The sequence below is a fragment of the Urocampus carinirostris genome, chromosome 16, assembly GCF_059441175.1.
Source record: "Urocampus carinirostris isolate Australia breed hairy pipefish chromosome 16, RoL_Ucar_1.0, whole genome shotgun sequence".
NCBI lineage: Eukaryota > Metazoa > Chordata > Actinopteri > Syngnathiformes > Syngnathidae > Urocampus > Urocampus carinirostris.
In genome coordinates this window covers 12,336,417-12,346,682 of record NC_142364.1, presented here as the reverse complement: position 1 = coordinate 12,346,682, position 10,266 = coordinate 12,336,417, and positions in this window count along the sequence as shown.

The window sequence follows — 10,266 nt, the reverse complement described above, 5'->3', positions numbered from 1 at the left end:
AAAGAAAGGGCTCAGGGGAGGACCTTAATAACAGGTTAGATTTTTTTGCATCTTGAGGGTTTTTTTGTACAGTCCTCTCCTGTTTTTGCAAGCTCAAAATTCATTATTGTGTCCGTTGAAGTATAAACTCAAAAATTGGTCTTTTGAGCTGGATATTGTACATCTTGAGGATCATATACAGTCCTCTCCTGTTCTCCTTGCAAGTTCAAGGGACTAAATCGAGCCCCAACCTTAAATTGATGTCCTCTCTCCTTATTTTGATTGTTTGTTAAACTATAAATGCAACAATTTGTCCTTGGAACTGGAAATTTTACATTTTGTTGGGTTTGTAAGAGTCCTCTCCTGTTCTCGTTCACTCGAAATTCAGGGTCTTCATTCCTTATTTTGAGTGTCTGTTTAACTATAAACTTAACAATTGGCTGGATATTGTATAGCCTGACAATTTTATACAGATTGCTCCTATTCTCCTTGCTAGTTCAAAATTGACTAATGTATTTTCTCCTTATTTTGAGTGTTTTCTGAATTATAAACTAAACAATTTGTTCCTTGAGATGGATATTGTAAATCTTGAGGGCTTTTGCAGTTCTCCTGTTATCATAAGTTAAAAAATGATGTCTTCTCTTCTTATTTCAAGTGTCTACTAAACTAAATTCATCAGATTAGATAGGGATACTTCAGGAGGAACATCAAAGAAAGAGAAAACAATATAAGCAATTCAGATTGGTAATAATTGAAGGTGATGCCTCTAGGGGGTGATATATTTGAGGTTTAGAGAAAGATGGAGGAGATAAGATCCTTCCAAAATACGTCTGCATTTTGCATCATTGAGCCGCTTTAGAGCGCCTCGTTATTTCAAGTATTTATTTCAGTGACTTGGAGGTAAACACAACCGATGGAGCAGATGATGTTACCGCGATAACTCGATTGGAAATCTTTTCAAGTGTAAATCGAACGTCTGTGGACACCGCTGTTAGCCGCTAGCTTCATTTGCGCCAGATGTCTCACTCCAACTTTAAGTCATCTCCTCATTTTGCTCCCATAAAGTTCAATACATTTTCAAGTCAAATTTTGAGCAAATGTATATGAAACACAGTAATAAGGGCTGTTTTGTAAAAAAAAAATTTAACATGCACAACCTGAACACATAATAATAATAATAATTTCCTTGTATTGTCATTCTGTGTAACAATGTACACAGAACGAAATGTCGATTGCATCTGACCCGATGCAGCCGCAGCCAAGAGAGGGCGCCGCCGACCACTTTTTAAGTCTTAGGAATGACTCGGCCGGGGCGCGAACCCGAACCTCTCAGTCTCAAAGCGGGCGCCTTACCATCTAGGCTACATCATGTTAGGGAAAAAAAAACTATATTTACAAATTGTTCGAATTAGTTATCTGACTCCATTAACCAAACACAAACTTTATTCTCCTAACAATGCATGCTCTTTTTTTAATTTATGGAAACATATTGACAAGAGACAGGCTTTTCCACACGGGGGCAGATTTATTTTCTTAAGTCATTAAGTGAATTCCATCAAATTTTGCCGAACTATTGTCGAATTAGTCTAATTAGTTTTCGTCGAGCCTTGCTCCTGTTTGTCTCTGCTCCTGTCTGTCTGTCTTGTCTCTTCCGTGTTCGAATTAGTTATCTGACTCCATTAACCAAACACAAACTTTATCCTCCCAATAAATGCATGCTCTTTTCTTAATTTAGGGAAACATATTGACAAGAGACAGGCATTTTCACACGGGGGCAGATTTATTTCCTTCAATTATTTCTTAAGTGAATTCCATCGAATTTTGCCGACATATTGTCGAATTAGTCTAATTAGTCTTTGTATTGCCTTGTTCCTGTTTGTCTCTGCTCCTGTCTGTCTGTCTTGTCTCTTCCGTGTTCTGTCCTTTGGACGCGTCGGGGCATTGGCCACTCCCCCTGGGCGTACTGACCGGTGCGACACGAAGGGCCCCTCCCCCATGGGGCGGGTCAGGTGCCAACTTCACGTCCTCCTCGCCGGAAGACGCCGCCACCTCTAGATCGGTCAAAACATTCCAGCGCGCTTCCACGTCATCAGGACTCCGTTCTCCAAACATCGCCTACCACCTGCATCAAAAACTCTGTTATCAACAAAACTAAACAAAACATTCGCATTCGGGACAGCGCGAACCGACCTTTTGTGAAAAATCCCCACTGCATTCAACAAAATCTAATTTGTATTATATTAAATCCCTTATAGGCAATTAAATAAAATAAATCCTTCAAGATGTATTTCCCTGTACTAACCCACGAGCATATAATTTGTATATGAAATGAAATATAATTTGGTAATCTACTGCAAACCCAGGTATGTTCGATCGTGTTCTGCAGGAGCTGGATTAGTAACTTGACTTAGGCCGGGAATATTATTTTTGGATGCTTGAAATCTTTGCAATTGCTTGAATTTTAATGATCTGTTTTCAAGGTTTGAAAAGTGCTTGAATTTTGGACAAGGTGGTTGTGAATGCTGGAAATTGTTGCCGTGTTTCATAGGTTAAGTGTTTGAATGAGGGTTTTAAACTTATTTTATGGTTGCAAAATAGGATTGGGGCTAGAATAGAAGGTTTGGGTATTAAACTGAATTTAGGGTTAGTGTTACAGCTAGAGATGGGTTTAGGGCACGGGTGTTAAACAGGCGGCCCGCGGGCCTGATGTGGCCCGCGAGACAACACTCAGAGAAGCGCAAGAGAAAAACAAGCTGCAGGTTGAAATATGTCAACTTGATGTTGCCAAAGCCAGGTGTCTCTCACAAAGAGACTGTACTTGTATTTATTTCTCTCTCTCTCTTTCTCTCTCTTTTCCACCCCTTTTCTCCCACTCTGTCTCTGTCCCTTTCACTCTCTGTGTCTCTTTTTCTCTTCCATTGTTGCTCTTTGTCTTTTTGTCTCTCTGTGTCTTTTAACCTCTTTTGCTCTAACTTCCTTTTTTTCCTTTTCTCTCTTTTCTCTTTCTCCCTTCATACCCTTTGCATTTTCTTTTCTCTCCATCTGTCTTTCTATTTCTCTTTGGATTTTTCTTCCTCTCCCTTTTTTTCCCCCTCTCTCACGACTTTTTATCTTTTGTTTCTCGCACTCCCTCCCTCTCTCTCTTTTTCTTTCTTTGTCCCGCCCTCTCTCCTTTTTCCTCCCTCTTTCTCTTATTTCTTTATCTCTCTTTTTCTTTCTCTTTAATCTACTAGTCCGGCCCCCGACGGAATGTTCTATCGTGTGGCCCCCCGAGTTAAAATGAGTTTGACACCCCTGGTTTAGGGTTAGGAACTGGAGTTTGAGCTCCATATTAGACTGAATGCATTGTTGCAAACTAGGTTTAGAGCTAGGGTTATGGTTTGAAACCGGGTTAAGGGTACGGTAACAGTGAGGGTTTGGTGTAGATCTTGGGTTAGGAAATAAGATTTGGGCTGTAAATTAGGATTTTAAACCAATTTTGGGTTCCAAAATAAGGTTGGGGCTAAAGTTAGGGTTTGAAACTAAGGTTTAGGCTCCTGTTCTTATAATCAACACTGGATATCTTCTTTTAATGGTACCAGAAAAATCGGAAAATTGGCTTTAAAATGCCTTGAAAAGTGCTTGAATTTGGCCATAAAAAGATGTCAAGTTTGGAGTTTTTCTTGACTAGGTGTGAGATTCATTGATTCATTCTTGAGCACTGAGTTGGAGACGAATTCATGCCATCGTAGTTGTTGTTGCATGAGAGTGCAAAATAATAAGTGTGTGGGGGGGGGTGCAATCATGGCCTATTCAATCAATAATGTTAGTGAGCTCTAAAGAGCCGAGATAAGAAAGACATTTGCCGGTGAAGGAATGTTCTTTCCTTTTTTTAGTTTCAGGTCTTTCAGATTCAGATCTACTTTATTGTCATTCTAGTACACGTGTATACAGAACAAAATGTCGATACATCTGACCCGCACAGTTTCCTTGAATGTACAGATATAAATAAAATGTTGTATTGAGTTGGAGTATTGAGTACTAATAATATACTAAATAATTATGGCTATGTATAGTATTTTACAGTAGTGCAAAGAGTGCAAGAGGAGCAGCTAACCAGATGTGCAAAATGGGCAGTCAGGTAAACAAGTCAGGTAAACAGTAACAATAACACTGTAGTACGATAGTGCAGAGGAGAACAAATGTGCAAGGAGGGGCTAGCTATAAAGAACTGCCAGTAGTGCAAAAAAAGTCAAACAAAGCCAACACATGTACAGATTAGCAGCAGTTTAGATTTACTATGTGTTTGATTGACCATTTATCAGTCTAATGGCCAGGGGGACAAGACTATTGTGGAACCTGGTGGTCCTGCACCGCACACTGCAGTACCTCTTCCCAGAGGCTAGCAGAGTGAACTGTCCATGATGGGGGTGGGAGGGGTCCCTGATAATGTTCTTGGCTTGGGATAGGCAGCGCTTCTGGCCAATGTCTGAATGGAGGGGAGAGAAGTCCCGATGATTTTCTCTGCTGTCCTCGTCACCCTCCTCACACTACCCCAGTCGGAAGCGCTGCATCCTCCACACCACACAGAGATACAGCTGGTCAGGATACTCTCTATGGTGCCCCTGTAGAATGTGATGAGGGAGGGTGGGGGCAGGTGGGCTCTCCTCGTCCTCTGCAGGAAGTACAGGCGCTGCTGTGCCCTCTTCACCAGTGATGCAGTGTTCACGGACCAGGTGAGTTTGTTTGTGATGTGCACCCCTAGGAACTTGATGCTGCTGACAACCTCCACAGCCTTGTTGTTGATGAGAAGTGGGGCATGGTTGGGCTGCTTTTTCCTGAAGTCGATAATGATCTCACCTTGCCTTAATGAATAGTGTTTCATTTACATTTTTAATACTTGAAAATGCATTTTGGGGGTTTTACACTTAAGGAAAAAAAACATGATCTTAATTGTAAAAGTCTTTGACTCCATGTTGAATTTGAAAAAAAAATATTAAATAGTGCAATATCTCTTTATAGTCACGATGCCCAGTTGATACCATTATTGAAAAGCAGTGTCAGGAAGCGGACCGGGAAGCAGGAAGTCGGAACTCATATGCGTAGACGATCTGTCACTTTAATTAGGAAAGAAAAGTTGTCCAACACACAAACGGACCAAAGACAAAACAAAACAGGTTTAAAGGCGATCAAAATGACAAACTAGGCATTACTCAGGACAAACAGGCATGAACAGGTCTTCAACAAGGTAAAGCAATGGTCTGGCAACAGGCAGTCCCAAAAGGAGCGTTTAAGTACTCCAAAAGCAATCAGTCCAATGCGTCTCAGCCGGTGTCAAGGGGCGGGGCCAGCTGGGCGCCATGACAACCGTGCAGGACATGAAAAGCTGTGGTGTGCCGTAAATTTTGCACTTGAGTCTTCACTCCAGTCTGAACGAATCTTTGCTTCTGACTTCAATTTTTGTTGAGTATAAAAAGATTAAAACAATTTCTTATTTTAATTTTGGTTTCCTGGGTTTTTAATTTAATATGTTTCACTTAACACATGTAAAGTTTATTGTAGTTTATTTGTTTTTGCAACGCATAGTCAATATTTCTAATTCACATGTTTTTTGATATCATTTGTATAAAAAAACTTTTAAATGAGTTACACAACTAAGATACATCTTGTTGTAGAGTGAAACAATAAATGCTACTATAATTTAGTACAATAATAGATTTTTTTCTAAATTATTATTCATTTTGTGCGTAGTGTTACAATATAAATGGACCCCCCAAAACGTGTTTTTTTTCTTCCAGTTTTCTTTGTTTTTCTCTTTATTTCTTTTATATTTCTCATGTGATTTTGCAAGAAAACTATCCAAACCAGGAAACAAAAAACAAACCTCGAAAACTGGAAAAAGGTAATGGTTAGGGTTAGGGTATGAAATGTGGAAAATGACCTGAAAACGGGTGCTGTCCAAAATATCCTTATGAAAGGACAGGCTAATTAGGGAGAGGTGTGGGGTGATTAGACACACTTGTACCAATTATTGACCAATTTGGCGCCCTCTGGTGGAGGGTGGAGCGCCATACCTGAACAAAAACCTCTCAAAAATTGATTGACAGACCCCTGAAAATTAGATGAAGACAAAAAAGTACTATCGTTGCATTTTGGTTATTATTATAATTTTTTTTTTTTTTATCATTGGTTAAAATTTAACAAGCGTGTTTGTACAATTTATATTTCAACCTCAAGGGCACTCAAAGACCATTCTGTTTCTCAAAGGTAGAACAGTTACCGTAAGCAGTATTATTAAAATCTAACCATGCATTTCCAATTGTATCTACTGTATTTTCCAGTACATAAGGCACAACAGATTATAAGGCAAACTTTGGTCCAATTTGTGATTCTTTAGGTGCGACTTGTAGTCCAAAAATGTGGCACATTCAAATGCCATCATTTGCTGTTACAGAGGCAAAAAAGTCAAGTGAAGTCACATTTATTTGTATAGATTTTAATCACAAAATGACTCCAAAGACTGCATCGGTTACAATGACACCGTCTCCTGATCTTAAACCAACAGGCGGGCAAGGAAAAACTCAAAAACCTCAACATAAGAAACCTTGAGAAGTGATAATACCTTTTCAGTATGACCAGGGTGCGGTAGATTTAGCATTGGGTAAGAGTACACGAAACATAGTGAACATTGAAGAATTTTATATATTTGACTATAAAAGATTTTATACGATTGAATACAAGTTACATTTATTGAGTCCAATGAAGATTTTCACTGAGTAGGCTTAAGTTCAATGAGCATCTAGACGCGGAGGGGCCCTGATGACGGAAGACGGCAGGCATTGTTTTGATAAACGTTCTGCTGTTTTGAGTTTTTCCAGACATCGAGGCGAGGGGGTGGACCCCACGTGGGGGCTTCCCTGGCACGCCCATGGGAGGAGCCGGCACACCAGCTTGCGGAAAAAACGTGGGCCGAGAGAGAGAAGGCAGAAGATCGAGAGAGGAGGCTTGACAGAGACTCCGACGACACTAATTCGGCTGATTTCGATGGAGTTCACTTGGTTAAATTATTTAAGAAATTAAATCTGCTCTCTTGTTCATTTTTCCATCAAGAAATGAGCGTGCATTGTTAGGTGAATGTAAGTTGTGTTTGGTTAATGGAGTCAGATAACTTATTCGAACAATTTGGTAAACGAAACATTTTAATATTTAATTCCCAACTACATCAATAAGAAAAACAAGTCAAATGTAAAATTTGTCCCCAGAAAGTGCAGGACAGCAACGTCACCTCAAGTCTGTAAAATGACTTGGGTGTTTCTTTAATCGCAGAGCAAAATTCAAAGTAGAGACTAAAATCAATTGTTCTCAAATGGTGGCAGCATGGCGGCGCAGTGGTTAGCGCGTGTGCGGCACAGTTCTAAGGTCTCAGGAACCTCCTGTGTGGGTTCAAATCCAGCTACCGGAATTCCTGTGCGGAGTTTGCATTTCAGGTGGATTGGCCGGTCCAAATTGTCCCTAGGTGTGAATGAGCGAGCGAGTTGTCTGTCCCTGTGTGCCCTGCGATTGGCTGGCGACCAGTTCAGGGTGTCCCCTGCCCACTGCCCGATGATTGCTGGGATGGGCTCCAGCACCCCCGCGATCCTACTGAGGATAAGCGGTGCGGCTAATGAGATGAGATGAGACGGTGGCGTCCCATTTCTAAAAACGATTCTGAGAGCGACCAATCACGCTCAAAAAGGAGCCCTCCATCACAGCCGCATTTGCGCTAAGTGCTAGCCCATTTCCTTTGGCATTAGCAAAACGTTTTTTCCCTTTCTGCAAGGCCTCAACTTTTAGCTAACGCTAACATCAGACTTTTTATGATGCAATCACGGCCAGGATGTTTTCGGGCAACACAAAAATTTGCACGGGAGCCGCAATAAATCAGATCCATTATCGCCGATAAAAACATTACGATGTCTTTTGCGGTAGAAATTGTAGACTTCGGTCCGGAGTGTCTTTCTTTTGAATACAAACACATTAGAAAATCTCAGAGGACAACAACCAAAAATCCACTTGAAATTTTTGAAATCCTTCTTTCTTTTCATCCTTCTTTTTACTCATCTCATCTCATTAGCCGTACCGCTTATCCTCATTAGGGTCGCAAGGGGGCTGGAGCCCATCCCAGCCATCTCCAGGCAGTGGGCAGGGGACACCCTGAACTGGTTGCCAGCCAATCGCAGGGCACACAGGGACAGACAACTTACTCGCTCATTCGCACCTAGGGACAATTTGGACCGGCCAATTCACCAGAAATGCATGTTTTTGGAACGTGGGAGGAAACCGGAGTGCCCGGAGGAAACCCACGCAAGCACAGGGAGAACATACAAACTCCACACAGGAAGTCTGGAGCTGGATTTGAACCCACGCAGGAGGTTCCCATGACATGAACTGTGCCGCACAAGCGCTAACCACTGCGCCGCCGTGCTGCCCCTCCTTTTTACTCCTTGTTTTTAAATTCTTTTTGTAGTTAAATAAGGAAATCATTCAATATTGTATTGTTTTGAACAAGTATATGGCCAAAATAGTTTATATTTAAAAAAAATGGTATTTTACTTATTTATGCAATTTTGACAATTTTGATTTTTTCCATGGGCAGCACGGCAGCGCAGGGGTTAGTGTGCGTGCGGCACAGTTCTGAGGTCATTAGATCGAACCTTCCTGTGTGGAGTTTGCATGTTCTCCCCGTGCTTGCGTGGGTTCCCTTCGGGCACTCCGGTTTCCTCCTACATTCGAAAAACATGCATGTCCAAAATTGTCCCTTGGTGTGAATGAGCGAGTTGGTCGTCTGTCTCTTGTGTCCCCTGGAATGGCTTGGATGGGCTCCAGCACCCCCGTGACCCTACTGAGGATAAGCGGTGCAAGTAATGGATGGTTTTTCTCCATGTTTTTAGCGTTTTTTTTCTTTAATTGTTAAATGAGAAAGAATGGAATCAAAATGGGTACAATGATTTATAAGCTGCAAATTTTAATGGATCTTTTCTGAAATTTAGATTGATATTTCTCTTATTTTTTCACATTTTTAACGTGTTTCTTTTGTAATAAAACAAGAAGAATTGAACTAAAATAGGTCAAATGTTTTATTCAAATGCTTTGAAATGTATCGAAAAATATATTTTATATCACATTTTTTAAAGTTTTTTTATTGATGCAAATTTTCTTTGGATAATTAAGCTTTTTTCATGTTTCTGATGTGTTTTTAAAAACTAAAATGAGAAGACTGCCATATCAGAATATTTTAGACATGTGTATTTTCCATTCAAAACAATATATTAAGCTTAATGCGAATTTTAATAGATCTTCTCTTGAATTTAGATTGATACTTTTCTTATTTTTCCACATTTTTAACGTGTCTTTTTTATAATAATGTGAGAAGAATAGAATTAAAGTGGGTAAAATGTATCGAAAAAAATATTTTATATTAAAAAAATGGTAGTTTTTTTATTGATGCAAATTGTAAGAGATCATTGTGACAATTTTGAATTTTCCATGTTTTTAATGTGTGTTTTTTTTTATTCTAAAATGAGGATAAATTAGAAATGGGCACAACTATTAATTAGCTGCTATATCGGAATGTTTTAGACACATATATTTTGTATTTAAAAAGAAATATAGATTATTAAACCTAATGCAAATTTTGATAGATTTTTTTTTAAATTTAGATGGATATTTTTCTCATTTTTCCACATTTTTATCGTGTTTCTATTGTAACGAATCAAGCAGAATAGAATTAAAATGGGTCAACTGTTTTATTCAAATGCTTTCAAATGTATCCAAAATATTTTATATTACAATACTTTTTCCCCCAAATCTTAGTTTTTGTTGATGCAAATGATGATACATGAGTTTCAATTTTAATCAATACTTTTCTTAATTTCCCCACATTTGTAACGTGTTTTTTGGTAATGAAATGAGAAGAATATAATTAAAATGAAACAATTTTAGATTGGTGAAATATTTTGTTGAACTGAAATAAATTGCCGGGATTTTTTTAATAGATGCTAAATTTAGTAGCTGATTATTGAGCTTATTTGTATTCTTAATTTTCCATTTTTTTCCTTATGTTTTACTGTTTTTTGTTGTAAAATGAGAAAAATAGAAATTAATTGGTTACAAACATGTATTAGCTCGCTTGTAAATGTATGATTTTGTTTTTGTTGATCCAAACGAAATTGCTAATGTTTATCATTGATGCGAGTTATAATAGCTAATTTTAATTTTAATTTTTCCGTTTTTAACACGTTTTTGTCTTTTTTAAACTGTAAATTAAGT